Raw genomic sequence first — 20831 nt, 5'->3', positions numbered from 1 at the left:
TAAATCTATAAAAGATATGCAGACAGCAAAAAACGATTCCAAGTTGCTGGAGATTCAGATAAAAAATATTTAACATTCTCTTCTCCGGGGTTCTCCTACTTCCAACTGAGACTTGACCTTCTACGGTGGTTAATGTTTTCTGCCACCTATACACACACACACACACACACACACACACACACACACACACAGAATTCATTTTTTCAAGAACTAAAAATAACTGGATTCTATTCCCTGTTTCTGCACCGAGTAATATGCTCAACAGAGGCAATTTCATCAGGGTCAGTTTCTTAAGATTTCTTCACAGTCCAGCCTCTCAGGGAGGTCATCTGGAAGAAATTTCCCATTAGAAGTTTTATTCAATGTTGCCTATACATGCTGTGGACCTGGTAGATGTTGTTTAGATGGAAATGGAGAAGCAAGAATGGAAATTGCCCCTACCCAAATTGCCTGAAAACTTGTCCATTTACACATTCAAAGTCCTGGCTATTTAAAATGAGGCCATGTATACAAAATGGTTGCCAGCATGAACGCAAGCCCACCTGGAAAATGATTTTCTATTTATAAAATCACTGATGCTATTGTTTGAAGGTGGAAAATGACAGCTGTCACTGTTTGTCTAAATAAGGAAATAGGAAAGCTAAAGACTCAATAAAAACTACCCTGCCCACAAAATAACACCTTGGATGGATGTACTTAAGAGTATCAGTTTACCAACAAGAAGCCAAGACAAAGAATTCCCACACAGCACCATGGCACTGCCTACACTGAGCTATGTCACAACCTAGCAGCCTCCAAATGATACAACAGATGCTCTTACAGTACTTTGAATAGCTTCAAGATACAACATACAGAGCTAATCAAATGAATAAATAATAATATATTCCCTACAGCAGAAATCTACTTCTAAACTAGAAGTTCTACATTTCAAAAATGCAACCTAGAGCTTCTGTCTAGTTTTCTGTAAGCATCTATACAGATGCTTTTGAACTGTGGTGTTGGAGAAGACTCTTGAGAGTCCCTTGGACTGCAAGGAGATCCAACCAGTCCATCCTAAAGGAAATCAGTCCTGAATATTCATTGGAAAGACTGATGCTGAAGCTGAAACTCCAACACTTCAGCCACCTCATGAGAAGAGTTGACTCATTGGAAAAGACCCTGATGCTGGGAGGGATTGAGGGCAGGAGGAGAAGGGGACGACAGAGAATGAGATGGCTAGATGACATCACCGACTCAATGGGCGTGAGTTTGAGTAAACTCCGGGAGTTAGTGATGGACAGGGAGGCCTGGCATGCTGCGATTCATGGGGTCGCAAAGAGTCGGACACGACTGAGCGACTGAACTGAACTGAACTGATACATCAAATAAGTCCAGATAACTAGATATAGTCAAATAAAATCAACTGAGTTCAACATGGGCATTTTCAATTATTCCATCTTGTTTCTTTCTTGTGTATTATCACAGCAATAAAAGTGGGATAACTAGCCCCAAGGATAAAGGAAGGGGATTTCTTTTTTTTAATAAACAGAAATTGCTAAAACTATACCTACATATATTTCCACTCAAATCAGATCATGTGCCTTTCCACCACACTGCTTCCATAGTCACTGGATTGCTGGGGAGACATATTTGAAAATAAATAAACCAAATTTCATTTGGAGATGTAATATTATCCTGATGTTATAAACACTCCACAGGCTGCAAACATGAATACCCTGGGGACCAAAAAAGAGCCATGACACAAAAGAACTCAAAATATTACATATCAACCTGAGTATGTACCCAGGGCACTCTGTGTATCACGAGAAGGGGAAAAGAAAACACATATATGCTAAGTAGGGCAATACCAAAACACTAACCATGCAAAAATATCAATAATTCTTATCTGTCAAAATTTTAGTTTCTGTACCATAATTTGGCCTTTGAAACAAATTCAGCTGCCGCAGGTTCCTTGTCCTACCGTTCCCTTTTCCTCCCCTTCTCTTCAAACCTAAGCAGGCAGGAGAATGTTGACATGCAGACAGTGTTGGAACAATCAGCTGACAGCATCCATTTTATGTACCTCTGTATTTCAATTAGTGGTAAGAAGTATAAAATCTAGCCTAGAGAGTCATTAATGAGTAGAAAACAAAGCCTAACAAAGGCAATTATTCGGGTTATTAAAATGTCCTTAAAGAACTGAGGACTCACGGCTCACCCATATAAGGGTATTCCTGTCATAGTCTGCATTATTTCCTGGAAGATTTCTCAGTCTCCTGTCACCTCCATCTAAGTATTTCCAACAATGTTACAAGAGAAAAGGAAAACTCGTGTTCATAGTGACCTAGAGTGCAACAACCTTCAGACTTGAAAATCAGTTTCAAAGTGCCTATGATGATTAAAATTTGGTGTGTGTGTGTGCACGCATGCACATGTGCGCATGTACACAGGGTATTTTTTCTTCTCACTACACTTAGTCAAATAAAATTCGTTTGTCCCCCAAAAGGCAAAATAACAGACACATTCAAGGGGGTGGGTTTTCAATCACAAATACGCAGGTTCCAGTTGCAGCTTGCTGCTTCTTTTAGCTGGAACTTGAGCAAGGTACTTAATCTCTCCAAGCCTCAGTTTCTTCATCTGTAAATCTGGACAAATAATAGCACCTATCTCCTGGAGCTGTGGTGACAATCAAACACTATAATGCACAGAAAGTCCCTTCTCAATGCCACAGCACATGGTAAGTGATCGATCAACAGTGGCTTTAACAGGCTTCCAGGCTGAGTTAGCTATACACAGAATTGTAAAGTAATCAAGCTCGTTTCTAGTGCTTCCTCCATAAATGCTTTTTCCTCCTCCCTTCTCAGGATATGGTAGCCAAAGGCCTTCTGCTAACCCAAGACACTGGAACTTCTTGCATATGACTCTTGTACAAACTACATCTGCTAGGCCTGCAATGCGGGAGACCTGGGTTCGATCCCTAGGTTGGGAAGATCCCCTGGAGAAGGGAAAGGCTACCCACTCCAATATTCTGGCCTAGAGAATTCCATGGACTATTCCCAAGGGGTCACAAAGAGTCTGACACGACTGAGTGACTTTCACTTTCACCAACCAAGGAAAAGCCCATGCCCTCGGCATTTCCTCTGCTTCCACAGTAAAGGCAATAAAGAGGATGTCTGAAAATATGCTGCCTGCATTCCTCATCCTCGACAGCAAGGCCTTTTCTTTATGTAAACTTTTTCAGTGAAATTATAACATACCTACAGAAATGTGCCCCAATCATAATCTGAAGGATTTTCATGGAGTAAATACCCACATAACCAACATTCTGACCAGAACCCCAGGAGCCCGTTGTGCTCCCTTCCAGTCACTATCTCTCCAATCAAGACAATCAACATCTTCTTTTGTGAAGTGCTTACTCAGCTCTATTTCTCACATTTCTATTGGTAATCTATAAACCAGTTCCTTATTGATTTATAGAAGTTCTTTATATATTCTACACACACAAGTCCTTTGTTGAGTATTTGTACTGCAGTCTTCTTCCATTCCATAGACTTCATTTTCCTAATGGTATCATGTAACGAGTGGAAATATTAATGCAGTCCAATGTGATCAGTGATCATTTTTTCCATCTTGGTAAGCACGTTTTGTGTCTTATTTAAGAAATCTTTGCCTATCCTGAGGTCATGAAGATAGCGTCCAGTGATTTCCTCTAGAATCTTTACTGGTTCACATTTAGATCTACAGTCCATATGAAAATTGGTTTTGCCCATACCTTTGTAATACAGGCTTGGCCTCACAGGGGATGAATCATGAGAGAATTTTCATAAAGAAGGTATTTTTGATCATTGGGCCTCAAATATCATCACAACATAAAATTGGCATTAACAATATCTATTCTCCACTAGATCAAGTGCTCTCTGGGGCAGGAACCTGGGTCACATTCATCTTTGAACACTCAAGCTTAGCAATTGGCATGGCTGGTGTTCAATGTCTGCTGAGTCGAATTCCTCTCAAGGAAAGTCTGAGAGAGTTTTTTGTGCAAATGAAATGTGAGAAACTGGACTTCTCTTATTATTTCTTTTTATAATCAGTAATATCCTGATTATACTAACATCCATAATCTCCTTTTCTCACATTCCAGTCCCTATATCACACAATGAGATCCAAGATTTCATCTGTTTTTTGTGAATACTGTTTTTTAAAAATTATTTATTTATGGCTGTGCTGGGTCTTTGTTGCTGTGCTTGGGCTTTCTCTAGCTGCAGTGAGCGGGGGCTACTCTCTTCTTGTGGAGCATGGGCTCTGGAGCATGCAGGCTTCAGTAGTTGTGGCACACAGGCTTGGTTGCCCCATTACAACATGTGTAATCTTCCCTGACGAGGGATCTAACCTGTGTCCCTTGCATTGGCAGCTAGGCGAATACTGGTTTTTAAGCTACCCAAGTCTTTTTTTCACCAACCGTCGTGGGTTAACCATCCACTTCCACTTTCCTGCTCTTCTATGAGGGAGGGGGGAGGGGGACACATAGCATCGCACCTCCTTTAAGCGCAGAAGCCAGATATGACTATCAATTCTACTCATTCAGTCTACTCCTGCTCAGACAGGCCTTTACTGAGAGCTCTGGAATAAGACAGCATTCCAAAGGAACAGGGATACTCCTGAGGACTTGGTCGTCCCCTGGTAAGCCGGGAGCTCAGGATAGTCACATTCAGCTCAGGCCAATCATTTGGAGTTTCTGCAATATTTAAGACTTTCCCAACTAAGACTGTTTTCAAAAACTCCACATGCACAAAGTTGTAAGCCTGTGAGCAAACACCTACCAAGAACTCTGGTGTTAAGCTGATGCCATTTAAAGAAGATGGCTCTCAGAGCACAGGGATTCTTCACTTAATCTTAGCCAAAAGGCCGAGAAGTAATGAGCACAAGGATTCTTTCAAAACTTGCTCCTCTGTGTTCTTTCTCAGACCCTGTAATCCTTCTGTGTACCAGTTCTAAAGGGGACTCTCTGGCTACTTGCTAAGAGTTCTCTGGAGCTGTTTGCCTGATTTGCTTAATAGAAGCAGCAACTGCATTCTAAAACCTCGTCAAATTGAATTCTCAATTTCATGCAGATAAGTATTTCCCTCAGAAATCAGGGGAAGTGTCCTCTTAATTCTAGTGAGAGAAAGTACATGAAAACTCAAAACTTTAGAAAACCAGATCTACATTTTAAGGGAAAATGTGCCCTTCCACACCTACATAATAAACAGAATATTCTCTAGACACATCTATTTTTTAAACCTATCATATGATGGTCTGGTTTCTCCTTTGGTGGTACTTAAAAACCACCTTTGGCTGGTCCATGGTTGAATGTCACCTCTAATCTTACTATTTTTAGTCTCTGTTGATTTTCCAGGCTACAGACTTCAATTTGGTTTCCAGGCTCCTCAGTTTATTTACCGTGCTGAAAAATTTCATTTTTCTAACTCACACTTCATGGGTATTAAATTCTTATGCAGTTAGATGTGGAGACTCTAAATCAGCTTGCAAAGCCCGTTGTTATTCTCATTAAAAAAATAAAATCCAAGTTAACTAAGTCATGGTCTGTGGATCCCATAACCCTCATGTTTTCACACGAATTGTGTGACACTTGACTTTGCAGTTCCTCAGCCCCATAGCTGGTCAAGCATGGGATTAACTGAGTCTGTTTGACATACTGAAAAGACAATAAGAGCTGATATTTCTCATTCTTCTGGAAAACTCCCACCCAAATATAGGGAGAGAAGCTGTCAGAAGGCTTTCCTCTGTTCATTTTTTATGATCGTCTCATAAATGATAATTGTTGGTTGGCACTAGCTTAAGAAAAAGGGACATAGATTATTTTAGGGGCATTAAAAACCTCTAACTCATCAATCTAAATCATGGGTTACCAAATAACATAAAAATACCCCCATTTTAGCATCAAGGACCTCTTTGTCCAGAATGAAATTAATTTTATACAACTGCCAGACACTACAAAAGTCTAACAGACGGTAACTCTTTTATTATGTTCACTTGTACGTGAATTTTTAAGGATTTCGCTTATCAGGGTCACACTTCAAAATACTTTAAATTAAATTTTAAAATCACTCTTTGATGGCATAGCATTACAATGAATCTGCCAACATGATATTTTAACTCATAAAAATAGCTTTCCTATTTAGATAATTTGTATCTTAGCGGATAATTCAATGTAAGGCCTGTGCTGAACTTAAAGAGTCATTAAAATTCATCTTCAGTTTTTTCCTATAGGACAAGTATTAATTACACTTTTCCTGCCTATTTTTACCATCTTAACATTACAAGGAAAAGGCCACGTATGGTTACATACCCCCCACAGTGGTCCTTCCTGAGCAGTCCTGAGACATTCAAGGACCCTGGTGATAGCATTCATTTATTAAGCACCTGCTCTGTGCCAGGTGTATTGTACATGACCTCAATTAATCCCCCACCAACCCTAAACAGCATGAATCATTAACCCTAGCCTACAGGCAAGAAAACTGTAATAACTTGTCCAAGGAAACTCAGCTGGTAAAGTTAGAGCTTGGATTTGGACCCAGGTCCTTGACTTTTGCTCATTTGACCAGCAGGTGGCCAGCAAAATTCTGCAAGTTTCTTTCCTATGTAAGAACAAGCCCCCCAGGTGGCTAAACCAGAGGCAGTCCTCATAGACTTTCTTGACAGAGCTCTTCATCACATTAATAACTGAAATAAATGCCTTCCCAGGTTATATTGAGACTGGTTTTTGCAGCAGTGGAGTGTGTCTGTACTGAGCCACCTACCCACTTTGCCCTGTAACCCTATTTGAGATCAGGGACACACACTCCTGAAGCTCCTAGTCAGAGGTAGGAGGCCTGGTGAGGTTTGATTAAAACAAAATTAGCTGATCCATAAAGCTTAACTTCACATTATGTCCTAGTACAAACCAGTGGTTTCCAAACTTAAGCATGCATCAGTATCATGAGAAGGGCTTCTTTTTGTTTTTATTGGAGTATAGTTGATTTACAATATTATGTTAGTTTATGGTCTATAGCAAAGTGATTCAGGTGTGTGTGTATATATATACACACACATACATATATATATTCTCTTTCATATTATTTTTATGTTTTATTATAGTATATTGAATATAGTTCCTTGTGTTATACAGTTGCACCTAGTTGTTAATCTATTTTATATATAGTAGTTTGGTTTTTTTTCCATTTATTTTTATTAGTTGGAGGCTAATTACTTTACAATATTGTAGTGGTTTTTGCCATACATTGACATGAATCAGCCATGGATTTACATGTGTTCCCCATCCTGAACCCCCCTCCTACCTCCCTCCCCCTATTTTATATATAGTAGTTTGTATCTGCTAATCCTAACCTCCTAATTTATCCCTCCCCCCACCTCTTTCCCCTTTGGTAATGATAAGATGGTTTTCTAGGTCTGTGAGTCTATTTCTATTTCATAGGTAAGTTCATTTGTGTCATATTTTAGATTCCATATATAAGTGATATTATATGGCAATTGTATTTCTCTTTCTGACTTACTTCACTTGGTATGATAATCTCTAGGTCTATTTCTCCAGGCCAGAAAACTGGAATGGGTAGCCTTTCCCTTCTCCAGGGGATCTTCCAAACCCAGGGATTGAACCCAGGTCTCCCACATTGCAGGTGGATTCTTTACCAACTAAGCCACAAGGGAAGACCAAGAATACTGGAGTGGGTAACCTATCCCTTCTCCAGTGGATCTTCCCAACCTAGGAATTAAACTGGGGTCTCCTGCATTGCAGGCAGATTCTTTACCAACTGAGTTATCAGGGAAGCCCCTCATGTTGCTGCAAATGACATTATTTCATTCTTTTCATGGCTGATTGTACATTCCATTGTGTATATATACCACATCTCCTTTATTCATTCGTCAATGGACATTTAGGTTATTTCCATGTCTTGGCTACTGTAAATAGTGCTATGAACACTGGGTGCATGAATGTATTCAAACTAGAGTTTTCTCTATATATATGCCCAGGAGCAGGATTGCTGGATCATACGGCAACTCTATTTTTAGTTTTTGAAAGTCTCCATGCTGCTTTCCACAGTGGCTGCACCAATTTACATTCTCATTAACAGTGTAAGAGGGTTCCCTTTTCTCCACACCCTCTCCAGCATCTGTTATTTGTAGACTTTTTAATCATGGCCATTCTAAACAGTGTGAGGGGGGTATGTCATTGTAGTTCTGATTAGCATTTCTGTAATAATTAGTGAGCATCTTTTCATGTGCCTATTCGCCATCTGTATGTCTTCTTTAGAGAAATGTCTATTTAGGTCTTCTCATTTTTTGATTGGTTTTTTGTTGTTGTTGTTGTTATTGAGTTGTGTGAGCTGTTTGTATATTTTGCATTAAGCCCTTGTTTGTCACATCATTTGCAAATACTTTCTCCCAGTAGGTTGCTTTTTGTTTTGCATATGGTTTTCTTTGATATGCAAAAGCTTGTAAGTTTGACTAGGTTCCATTTATTTTTGTTTTTATTTCTGTTGCCTTGGGAGACAGACCTGAGAAAACATGATTTATGTCAGAGCATCATTGGCCTATTTTCTTTTCTAGGAGTTCCATGGTGACATGTCTTATATTTAAGTTTTTAAACCATTTTGAATTTATTTTTGTGTATGGCGAGAGGTTTTGTTCTTACTTTATTGGTACACATGTGTCTGTCCAGCTTTCCCAACACCACTTGCTAAAGAGACTATCTTTTATCCATTGTACATTCTTGCCTCCTTTGTCGAAGATTGAGTGTAAATGCATAGGTTTATTTCTGGACTCTGTAGTTTGTCCCATTGATCCACATATCTGTGTTTGTGTCAATATCACACTGTTTTGATTACCATTACTTTGTAGTATTATTTGAAGTCTGGGAAAGTTATGCCTCCAGCTTTCTTCTTTTTCCTCAGGATTGCTGTGGCAAATCTGGGTTTTTTTATGGTTCCATATATATTTTAAGATTATCTGTTCTAGTTATATGAAAAATGTCATGGGTAATTTGGTCTAGTTACATGAAAAATGTCATTTCCCATGCTGGTAAGGTTATGCTCAAAATCCTTCAAGCTAGACTTCAGCAGTACTTGAATTGAGAACTTCCAAATGTAGAAGCTGAGTTTAGAAAAGGCAGAAGAACCAGATATCAAATTGCCAACACTTGTTGGAGCATTGAGAAAGCAAGAGAATTCCAGAAAAACATATACTTCTGTTTCATTGACTATGTGAAAGCCTTTGACTGTGTGGATCACAACAAACTGTGGAAAGTTCTTAAAGAGATGTGAATACCAGACCACCTTATCTACCTTCTGAGAAACCTATATGCAGGTCAAGAAGCAACAGTCAGAATCGGTCATGGAACGACGGACTGGTGCCAAATTGGGAAAGGAGTATATCAAGGCTGTATATTGTCACCCTGCTTATTTAACTTATATGCAGAGTACGTCGTGCAAAATGCCAAGCTGGATGAGTTACAAGCTAGAGTCAAGATTACCAGGAGAAATATCAACAACCTCAAATATACAGATGATACCACTCTAATGGCAGAAAGTGAAGAGGAACTAAAGAGCTTCTTGATGACGGTGAAAGAGGAGAGTGAAAAAGCTGGCTTAAAACTCAACATTCAAAAAACTAAGATCATGGCATCTGGTCCCATCACTTTATGGCAAACAGAAGGGGGAAAAGTGGAAGCAGTGACAAATTTTATTTTCTTGGGCTCCAAAATCACTGCAGATGGTGACTGCAGCCATGAAATTAAAAGACGCTTGCTTCTCAGAAGGAAAACTATGACAAACCTAGACAGCATATTAAAAAGCAAAGATGGACACAAAGGTCCATCTAGTCAAAGGTATAGTTTTTCTAGTAGTCATGTATGGATGTGACAGTTGGATCATAAAGAAAGCTGAACACTGAAGAATTGATACTTTCAAACTGTGGTGCTGGAAAAGACTCTTGAGAGTCCCTTGGACTGCAAGATCAAACCAGTCATTACTAAAGGAAATCAACCCTGAATATTCATTGGAAAGACTGATGCTGAAGCTGAAACTCCAATACTTTGGCCACATGATGTGAACAGCTGACTCATTGGAAAAGACCCTGATGCTGGGAAAGACTGAAAGCAAAAGAAGAACGGGGCAACAGAGCAGATAAGATAGTTGGATGGCATCATCAACTCAATGGACATGAACTAGGGCAAACTGTGGGAGATGGTGAGGGACAGGAAGGCCTGGAGTGCTGCAATCCATGGGGTTCCAAAGAGTTGGACACAACTTAGCAACAAAACAACAACAACAATTTGATAGGGATCAACATTAAATGTGTAGATTGCTTCGGGTAGTATGGCCATTTTAATAATATTATTTCTTTCAATCCAAGAGCATGGGATATATTTCCATTTCTTTGAATATTCTTTAATTTTCTTTATCAATGTTTTATAGTTCTTAGAATAAGTCTTTCACCTCCCTGATCAGGTTTATTCCTATTTTATTTTTTGATATGATTTTAAAAGGGATTTTTTTTTACTTTCCCTTTCCGATATTTCATTGTTAGTATAAAAAAGATAACAGATTTCTGTATGTCAATCTTGTATCCTTCTCCATTGCTGAATTCATCTATCAGTTTTAGCTGTTTTTGTGTGGAGTCTGTAGAGTTTTCTACATATAACATCATGTCATCTGCATATAATGACAATTTTACCTCTTCCAATTTGCATGCCTTTTATTCCTTTTCTTCTCTGATTGCTGTGGCTAGGACTTCCAATACTGTGTTGAATAGAAGTGGTGAGAGTGAGCATCCTTGTCTTGTTCCAGATTTTAGCAAGAAGGCTTTCAGCTTTTCACCATTCAGTAGTATACTGGCTGTGGGCCTCTCAAAGGGGCTTGTTAATACATAGAGTTGGGTCCTTTTGCCAGAGTGTTTGATTCAGTAGGTCTGGGGTGGGGCCCAGGAATTTTCATTTCAAACAAATTCCTAGGTAATGCTGATGCTGAGGCAAAGGAACATACTTCGAGAACTGCTACTTTCAACCAATAGCACTCACCATCCCTCCTCTCCAATTTTACTAAAGTAGAGTTGACAGTTATTAGTAGTCCTACATCACCAGTCCAGATTCCCTCCTCCCCCATTCCCCACCTCACCCAAAGTCAGATCAGGACCTTTACCCTTTCTTTGTTGATTTCCTCACTCTGCAGCTCCATTTTATTTCAACATGAACATTCTGCAAGGACAGCTTTACTTTTTTTTGTCCTGGAAACACTCTCCTTGGATTGGTCTATTTAGGTCTAAGTTAGTCCTCAGTTCTAGAAAACCCAGCTGTGAAAAGTCCATTTCTTAAAGATGAAATGCAATATGGGTTTGAAGTGAGAGTCAATTGACTGGTTTAAGAGAAGAAAAAAAAAAAGCAGCACTATGCCAGTAAGACTTCCAAAATGAAAAAGACAACACAGGACAGCTATTTTCAACTTCTGCTTATACCACACCCTACGGAGAGGAAGAGTGGGATAAATACTGCATCCCTGAAATCCTAAAAAATCTGAGCTCCAGACTTCACGAGTCCTCTCTCATCTATGACAGCAGCATCAAAACACTGTAAACATAGGTTTAAAAAGCCACTTCCCAACTAACCCCTGTTTTCACTCCCACCTTCCATGAGGAGGTGAGAGCAGCAGAGGTTCTATTCTTGGCTATTCAAACCATAGTGTGTGGTCGAGGGAGGCTGTCCCTCTAAAATTGGGTTTCTGACAGTGAGGGATCCGAAGCTGGGCTTTCTTTCCTTTCTCTACCCAGAATCCTCTCCTGTAAAACAAAGGAAGCAATAGCATCCTTGGCACAAGCAGAGGACCCAAAAGGGCTGGTCGGACCAGAGTTAACTTCCACACCCACGCCCCTAGCTGATTCTTCCAGGTGCCTGGAAATGTTTCCCAAAAAAGGGGGGAGAGATACAGAGAGAAGACAATGACTCTTCATGCTGAAGTTAGAGAGAAGAGGATACCTAATAATGCTTGAGGTTTTTCTGTAACAAGGAAGACAAACTCTACCTTACTCTGGATCCCAAGCTAGAAAACAAAACAACACGCTGGGGCCTTCTGAACTGATCTCCATACATCAACCCTTTCCTCCAGGCCATGCAGCCAGGATGCTCTGGCAAAACTCATCGTGCATCAGCACACCCTGACATGACATTTACAGATGGCTTCCCACTGCCTAAGGACAGAAGCTAAACCTTTAAATGGCCTACAAGGCTTACATGCTCTGGTCCCTCCTCTCTCTTCAGTTTTGTCTCACGTCCCCTTTCCCTTCCAACTCTGAGCTCCAATCACACCAGGCTTCTTGAGTTTCCTCAAAGGCACCAGCTGGATAGAGCCTCTGCTAATGCAGCTCTTTCCGCTTGGGTTAAAATTGGAGACATTTGAAATGTTAGACCCATAATCTGTGGGGGACAAATTATATGGCTGAATTGGTTTGGGCAAGTCACATAATTTTCTTGACCTTCGCTTCCTCAGATGTAGGGCAAAGACAGAAATAAACAATGATGGCAACATCACAGAATTAGAATGAGAAGCCATAGAGAAAACAAATGATTTGCTAAAGGAATAAAATTAGTAACAAGAAAAGTTTGGGCCTTGGGGAAGTGAATTGATGAATTCAGAATAGATAGCAGGTAGGAGAAACAGTTCAACTTGGAACTCAATTGACAAGGTCACTATGAGACGGCTCTGGTTAGTGACACAGGCAAACTCATGAGTGTACTAGCACATATTTGAGTGTGTGTATCTCTCTCATAAATGTAAGTTCCCATACTCATCTTAATTGTTGCTGAAAATAAAATTCTCCTCTCATTTTATAAACTAAAAGGCCCAGGCAAGTTTTAAAAAATATCTCTCACTGTGCAAATATCAATACCAATGAGGCTTTCCAAACAAACATATCTTATTTGTGACAAGTTATTATCCAACCAGTCTCTAATTAATTTTCCTGTTATGGGTAGTGCCTTTTTACATGGAATGTTCTCTTGACACTTTAAAGCAAATATTCTGTCATTACTAATTCATTAAGTATTCACACAGATGCTATTAATCACAATGAACTAATGTGGTATTAATGGGTAGGTTATTAATCTGCAATTACATGCAGATTTCCTAATAAACTCAAGCTGCCCAAGTTTTTCAAGGAGAAAAGCAAGGGAAAACAAAATGAGCAAATCCTTCATAGAACAAATTAAGGGAAAGAAATACCTCTCCCTGTACCATAAGAGAGGACATATAAAATTCATTTTCTTTTCATCCTAAGAAATATTTGTTCTTACTCAAATACAATGACATTTGCAATAAAGAGGTTTTCATCAAAATAATAATATAAATGAAGGAAAAACAAAACACCCATGCACCCTGGAGAGGTACTGAATTTCTTTAATGCCATAACATGTTCTTAGATGTAGCAAAGCCTGACTGCTCAACATGTGGTCCCTGAAACAGCAAAGTGGGCATCACCTGAGAACTTGCCAGAAATGCAGAATCTCATGGCCCCTCTCAGATTTACTGAAACAGAATCTGCATTTTAACAAGATTCCCACATGATCCACGTACACATTCAAGGTTGAGAAGATTGGTATCAAAGTACAGCTTTGTAGCTGCAAACTGGAGAAGAAGGAAGTGGGGGAGTTTTGCTTATACATCCTTGTTCATTAAAGCCTAGGTGTGCTGAGGAGGGAACAGAGGGCAAATCTTGCTGAAATTGTTCAGACATACATAAACAAGGTGGATATGACAAGCAGCTGGGAAACCTTGACTATTAGAAAAACAATTTACACACCATATTTCATGAAAGCTAAGAAGCACATTTTTTTTTAACATTTGAACATCTCTGAAATTGGAATCCATCTTAAAACTGTCAGCCAGACACAGTCACAATGTAGACGCCATTGCCTGCCCGTATATGACCTTGATCTAGCAGTTTTTATCATCAATACTTCAAATGAGTTGGTTGGTTGCCTGACTAGGAAACTGTCACTTAACTCATCTTCAGAAAGATTTCACTAGAGTTTGGCTATGAAAGTAAAACTTACTGTGTATCCAAAAAGACAGCCTTGGAGGAAAATCCCTGAGATGATTGGGAGCACATTTTAAAGAAATGCTGAATCACTGCTGTTATTGATGGAAATAGGACAATGTTTTGTGAGAATATAAAAGCACTGATGGTTTGAAATCAAAAAGACCGTGAAGAAATTTTAGGAATAACTTACCCCATCTCTTTTGCTTGCATTTTCCTTTTTAATTAATGTAAAAGAAAAATATGTGATAAAAATTAATGTCTAAGCCTAAAAGAACTTTTGATGAAACGTAAAATAAAAATCCCCAATCCTAAGAAATCATTGTGTAATAGCTTAGTCTTACTTAGCATACATGAAATAAAGGTGCATCTTACAGTTGGCAGTCTTTTTGATTCGATGAATCAAAAACAATTCGTGGTATTATTTTAGCTGATGTTATGAAAGACCCAGCAGTGTTTGTGTCTTCTCTTGCTTAATTTTAAGTCAAATAAATATAACCAACAAAACTGCATGTCACTATAGCATTACCACTACAGAAGACCCAGTATTTTTCCTCCTGAGAAATAATAAATGTGTCTAGAATATTCAAGCTGTGTTTTAATTTAAATAAAAGAAGGCAAGAGAAAAACTGTTCCAAATGACTGCAAAAGCATTTTAAGGACAAGTGAACCTCCGGGTGAGATGAGACATTTTAATTCCTGAATATTGGGTTTCACATCTAGGTCTCAGGGGCAAAAATACAAGTTTGGCTGACTGGGAAGGCAGGCGTGAGGTCTCTGGCAAAAGCAGCTTCGTGGGCGTCCCGCCACGCCGTGGGCTGTGCAGCCGGCAGACCTCAACCAGAGCCACAATTGCCTCCCTTCCTCACCCAGCACTTCCCACGCAGTCCCCACTAGACATGTTTCATTCTGGCAGCGACCTGCAGCTTTCAAACCCTAACTTCTTCTTCTCCGCAGCTCAGGAATTCCAGACTGACACCAACACCTTTGACCTCAATTAAAATAATCGAACTTTTATGTCTTACTTTACTCACACTGATCATGTATCCAGACCAGGGTGTAGATCAAGGGGGAAAAGAGAAATCTCTTTTCTTACATTATTCCAAGACTTGGTCAAAATGTTGGGAAATATAAGTTGAGAGAAATTAATAAATTAGTTTTAGGTCATTGCCTGACATTCTTTAGTGTGCACTAACAAAGCATACTGCCGGAGGGGTTATTTTGAATGGCTCTCATTTCAGAAAACTCACAGAACCTTCTCCCAATAGACAGTGGCTACAGTTCTCTACTCAGTGAGTTTAGACATCACCCTTGTCTAGGTTCTCAAACTTGGCTGCATGTTAGAGCTACCTGCGGAAGCAGGGTATTAAATAGCTTAAAGAGTGGAAATGCAGGGTGCACACCAGACCAATTACATCAGAACCTCTGAGGATGGGACCCAGGCATCTGTATCTATTAAGCTCCCAAATGATTTCAGTGTACAGCTGGGGTTGAGAAGCACTTGACGAGAACTGCCCTGTCCAATTCAGAAGCAGGTAGTTGCAAGGCGCTATTGAATACCTGAAATGTGTGTCTACAAGGTGACTTGTTGCAAGTTTAAGACATGTCCTGCATTTCAAGGACTTAGTAGGCAAGAAAAAATGTAAAATGTCTCACACATAAGTTTTTTATACTGATTTCATGAAATGACAGTATTTTGGATATGTTGTGTTAGATAAAAAAATTAATTTCATCTGATTCCTTTCTACTTTAATTTAGCTATTAGAAAATGTAAAATTACATGAGTTGCATCTATGACACACATTACATTTCTTTTCAACATCACTGCTCTGGAAGATGCCTTACAGGTCACTAGCTGTGTGAATATGAGAGACTTAACATAACCACTCTAAGTCTCAACTTTCACAACTGTAAAATGGGATAATATCACCTCCCCAGTTTTCAGGGGTTTTACCATGTGCTCAGGGTCAAACATCTGAATTCTAATCCTTCCTCCATCGCCTCTTAGCTCTGTGATCTTGGGCTGGTGATTGACTTTACTGCCTGGCTACTTCTATTTCCTCATGCCCCAAAAGCAGATAAATCTTCCATCTAACAGGCTTGTGAGGAGTTCAGTTTAGAGGCTTCAAAAAACGTAGCAAGTGTATTATTAAATAAGATCACCTCTATAAAGTGCCTAGACTGTCAGGCCCTTCTCTGTGTGATGTACTCATGAATTTGGGAGGTGAGGGGAATCTGTTAAAGGCTCACTTCACAGCGATGAGTCAAAATACCCACATTAGTAGTAAAACAGGGGAGAAATGGGGATTTTTCCACATTTAAAAGATGCTCAATTAAGCCACATCTTCAAGCTGCAGTTGAAAAGTTCTCAGAATTGAGGATGAGAGCTCAGCTGAAATCATCTAATCAAAGAGTTAGGAAATGGGAGGATGAAATGTTCAACTCCATTTGGCCATGCATTTGTGCACAACCAACTTTTTAATTTTTCTGGTGACTGAGTTTTGCCACTGACCAATTAGGAGTAGAATAAAGGTAAGTGATTGTCCCATTTCTCTAAGACATTCAAGACCCAGGAAATCTGAGTCATCTGCTTCTGCTGTGAAATCTAGATGACCCTTGGACATTCCTGCCCAAATCCCATTTTTCTCAGCTCCATTGTTATTCCTGCTTCTGGCAACTAACAGCAAGAACACGTGGGGACTTGGAGGAGCTTCAGGAATTGTTACCACCAAAGTTCACGTGGGTAGGCTTTGAATTGTTACCACCAAACTTTAGGACTTTTCTTCCCTTTTCAGTCATCTTCTTTCAGGAAGTGGCTTTTCAAAAATACGCAACCCTTCTGAACAACTACAAAGTAAAACACATTATACACACCAACCATGCAAAAAAGGGTGTGGGCAGGTTGGGAAGAATCATTGCAGGTGTATATATGTCTTTCTCAGGATGTGAATATCCTGTGTCATCAGTCATGCCAAAAACTTATATTTAGTCAAAGGATCCCAAATTTAGTTGGCAATCTTCTAAAGTAAAATGTTTTTTATCTTCCTACAACATTCATGCTAACTAGCAGGAAACTTTTCATTATGTGTTGCAATATTTATACTACAAACATGCCCCCTCATTGGTTTTCTACTTCTTTTTTTCATGTAAAGCATTTCTAGGCTGTCATTCCACTTTTCAGAAACCTCAGCTTCCTCGCCCCAAGTCAAAAATCTCAAAATGGATTCTGACATCCTTCAGCTGCCCATCTCACTCCTGTGATCTCTCACAAACAGCCCTGCTCATTGCTTCCAACAGAGCCAAGTTCACTGCAGCACCTCCAGATTTACAGCCCCCCTCCATCCCCTGCCATTCCAAATTCAAATAAGAGTCCCCATCTTCATGATCAGATGACAAGCAAGCTCTTTCATACACCACATAATATGTACTTCTGAATGAAGACACTACTTTGTGTATTACTACTTCCAATCATTTGTACTATTTAGAAATATTTTCAACTATACTATGGCAAAAGCTGTATCATCTCTAGTTGGTCATTGGCCTTTTAACTCTCTGCTTTCATAATAGGTATTTGGCAATAGACAGTAATTTCATCTATAAATACATTTGTTCTATGGCATAGGTAAGCCCATAAAAGCTTACACTTAATCACTTCAAGGCTTGGCATTGGCACAAACTCCAAACACGTATCTCTGGTTCCATCTAATATCCTTATAAACACCTATTAACTGTCAGTAATGTGTTCATTCTTAGACAGCAAACTGTTCAAATATTTGGGTATGAATGGACCCATGGGGCCATGTAATAGCCATCTCCACTCAAAACACCTGAATTAGGACGTATTGTAAAGCTAAAGTAAAATAAAACTATACCTTTTTGAGGCATGCCCCAACAATCTTTATATAGGCAGGGGTTCTTAATCTTTTTTGTGCCATATATCCCCTGGGCAAACTCTTAAAACCTATGGGCCATTCTCAAAATAATGTCTACAAGAACATAAGAAACATGGGTTTATAATGGAACCCAGTTATTTCAAAACACAGTTAACAAAACAGTTGTTTTACTGTTTAAAATCATGATAGATGCACTACTTCATTAATTCATTAAATAAGATATCACATCGAGTCTAGCAACCACTATGATTTTGAAGTGGTGATGTAGGTAGATACTATTTCAAGATAGCTGTAACATCTGTATTAAGATTTTTAAAAATTATGATTCCCATTGGTAATTAAGCCACAGCTTACAAACCAGAGTTTGTAAACTACAGTCATAATTAAAGAAAATGCTAAAGTTCCATCAGAGGTTAGTGCAAATAAAGATGCTTTTTTTGTTTTCCTATTCAAGTCCCTGAATTCTATCAACAGCTCTCTTGAGGTGACATGAGTCCAAACTAAAGATCCCCGAGGGATGAGGAAAAGAAAAGAGAGAATGGAAATGGGTATAACTAAAAACAACAAAAACAATGGAATCCAAAGAAGACCAAGAGCAACCTAAGATGACACTTTTCCTTTCACTAATTCCCCTTTCCTCTTCTCTTTCCCTACAGGAGAGACTTAAAACTCATATACACCATTGAGTGTGTCGTCTGACCGATTAGATTACCAAGACTTTTCAGGGTTTGAGGTCATGACCAAGGTCCGGCAATAAAGTTGGGGAAACACAAATATCCTAACCTATTGTTTTCATCCCCATGATGCTTCTTTCCTGATCACCTGACTCTCTTATGCAGGTGGGCAAGCATAGATGAGAAAAACAAATAAGTATGTATACAAACAAGATAATTTCAGATGGTTATATGAACCACAGAGGACACCTATAGAGTAACAGCATAGAGGGGGACTGTAGATGGGAGTAGAGAACTATTTTTACTAAAGGTGTTCTTTGATCCTTCTCTATCAGTGAAATAAATTTGAATTTATTCACAGATAGCTCACCTTTCTAATGGCCGATTCAGCAGCATTGTCTGAGAGAAATATTATCCAAGCCAAATAAATAATTGTCAATTTCCTTGTTGCTATATTTGAATAAGTAAAACAAAAAAGGTGAGATTATGTTTAATAATATATTTTATTTAACCCAATGTATCTAAAATATTTCAATATGTAATTTATGAAATAAATCAATTTATTGGTGAGATATTTTTACATGTTTTCTAAATGAAGTCTCTGAAATTTGGTGTATACTTTACACTTACAGCACATCTCAATTCCAGCTAGCCATATTTCAAGTGCTCAAAAGCCACATATGGCTAGTAGCTACCATACTGAATAGTGTAGCTCTAGAGTCTTTTATTATTACTTTTGGCCATGCTGCATGGCTTGTGGGATCTTAGTTCCCTGAACAGAGAGCAAACCGAGGCCCTGGCAGTGAAAGTGCCAAGTCCTAACCACTGGACAGCCAGAAAATTCCCTCTAGAATCTTGATTACAGTATCTACTGAAATATTTTGTGATGTGCAGATTTTTAATTTCTACACAATAGTCTTGGGGCAGCTCATTAACTTCTACATCCTCCTATGCCTAACACAATATCTCTTGCTGGATGCAAATGAGGAAGTCTAAATTCTGGATTTAGTCTAAATTGCTACTGGCAATGATCTAAGCCAAGCAGACTTAGAAAGTATGAGACAACAGATGTCAGAGTAGAAACAAAGAAAGAAATGTGATACTTCGTTTCAGTTGCTAGATCAACCCTTACCTGAAGTCTGCATGATTACTAGATATTTTGGTTACATGAGCCAACAAATTGTCTTTATTCCTTAGGCCAGTCTGAGTTGATGTTTCTGTTACTTGTGATTAAAAACAATTGGCACCAGGAAAAAAGCAAAAGCTCAGAAAATAGTCCTGTGTTCACAGATTAATCAGTACAATCAAAATGCTGTATTTCAATCTATTTGAAGTGAGCACATTTCCCCCAAATCAAAGAGCATATAACTCAGAATAAATGTTATGAATAGATGTGGTTCTTATTCGCAACATTATTTGCAACATTAACCAACTTGTTTGCAACATTAACCACTACAAAAGAAAAGCTACATTAAAGCCACAGGGGAAAAATTAGATCTTAAAATAAAAGGCTTGGAACAGGTAGGAGTCAAAAAGTAAGACAAGGATATGCACTAGGGGTGGAAATGGATACACAGGAAGAAAATCTAAAATGCTGACTGTCACACCTCCCAGAACACAGGCTCCTACACATGGTGGCCATTCTCAAGGCCTCTTTTACTTCCTTAAGCTATTTAGAAAGAGGTCATGCCCTAGAGGTAAATACACATTTTCACAGAGTCTTCAGGAAGAAATTAATTTCTGTATTCAAAGTAAATGTCTCCTAACAGGAAATTGCTAAACTTTTTTTTTTTTAACTTTTTAAAATTTGACAACTTCTTTCCCCTTCCACACACTACAGAAACTCACACTCCCACCCCACCTAAGCTCAAATGAGGTATTGCAATTATGAAAAATGGAAACCACACCAACAAAAAACTTCAGGTAAAATAATTTCATTTCACATTCTAAGTCTTTGACACAGGCCTAGATCTTTATGCAGCATCTCTCTGTGCACACAGGACTTACAACAGTGTATACATAACTTGGCAAGTTGTTGCTTCCTGGGTAGCCCCATGAAAAACAGGCAGAATAGTCAGAAAAAACAGGAATCTGCTCTGAGTGGGCACACTTGGTCTATATAGCAGATTCAATGAGACTTACATGGGCTAAGTTTTCACCAGGAATAAAAAGCACACCACAGTGCCTGGCTGCTCATTGGCAC

At 39.0% G+C, this 20831-nt stretch overlaps 1 protein-coding gene across 2 annotated transcripts in view; it reads right to left on the bottom strand.

The window, feature by feature from the left end:
- The window catches only part of PHEX (phosphate regulating endopeptidase homolog X-linked), a 196015-nt gene that overhangs the window by 157180 nt on the left and 18004 nt on the right, over window positions 1–20831 (bottom strand). The gene's annotated exons all lie outside the window — the stretch shown is intronic.

Source organism: Cervus canadensis, chromosome X (genome assembly GCF_019320065.1).
Source record: "Cervus canadensis isolate Bull #8, Minnesota chromosome X, ASM1932006v1, whole genome shotgun sequence".
In the NCBI taxonomy this organism is placed as follows: domain Eukaryota; kingdom Metazoa; phylum Chordata; class Mammalia; order Artiodactyla; family Cervidae; genus Cervus; species Cervus canadensis.
This window is presented reverse-complemented; position numbering and strand designations above follow the sequence as displayed.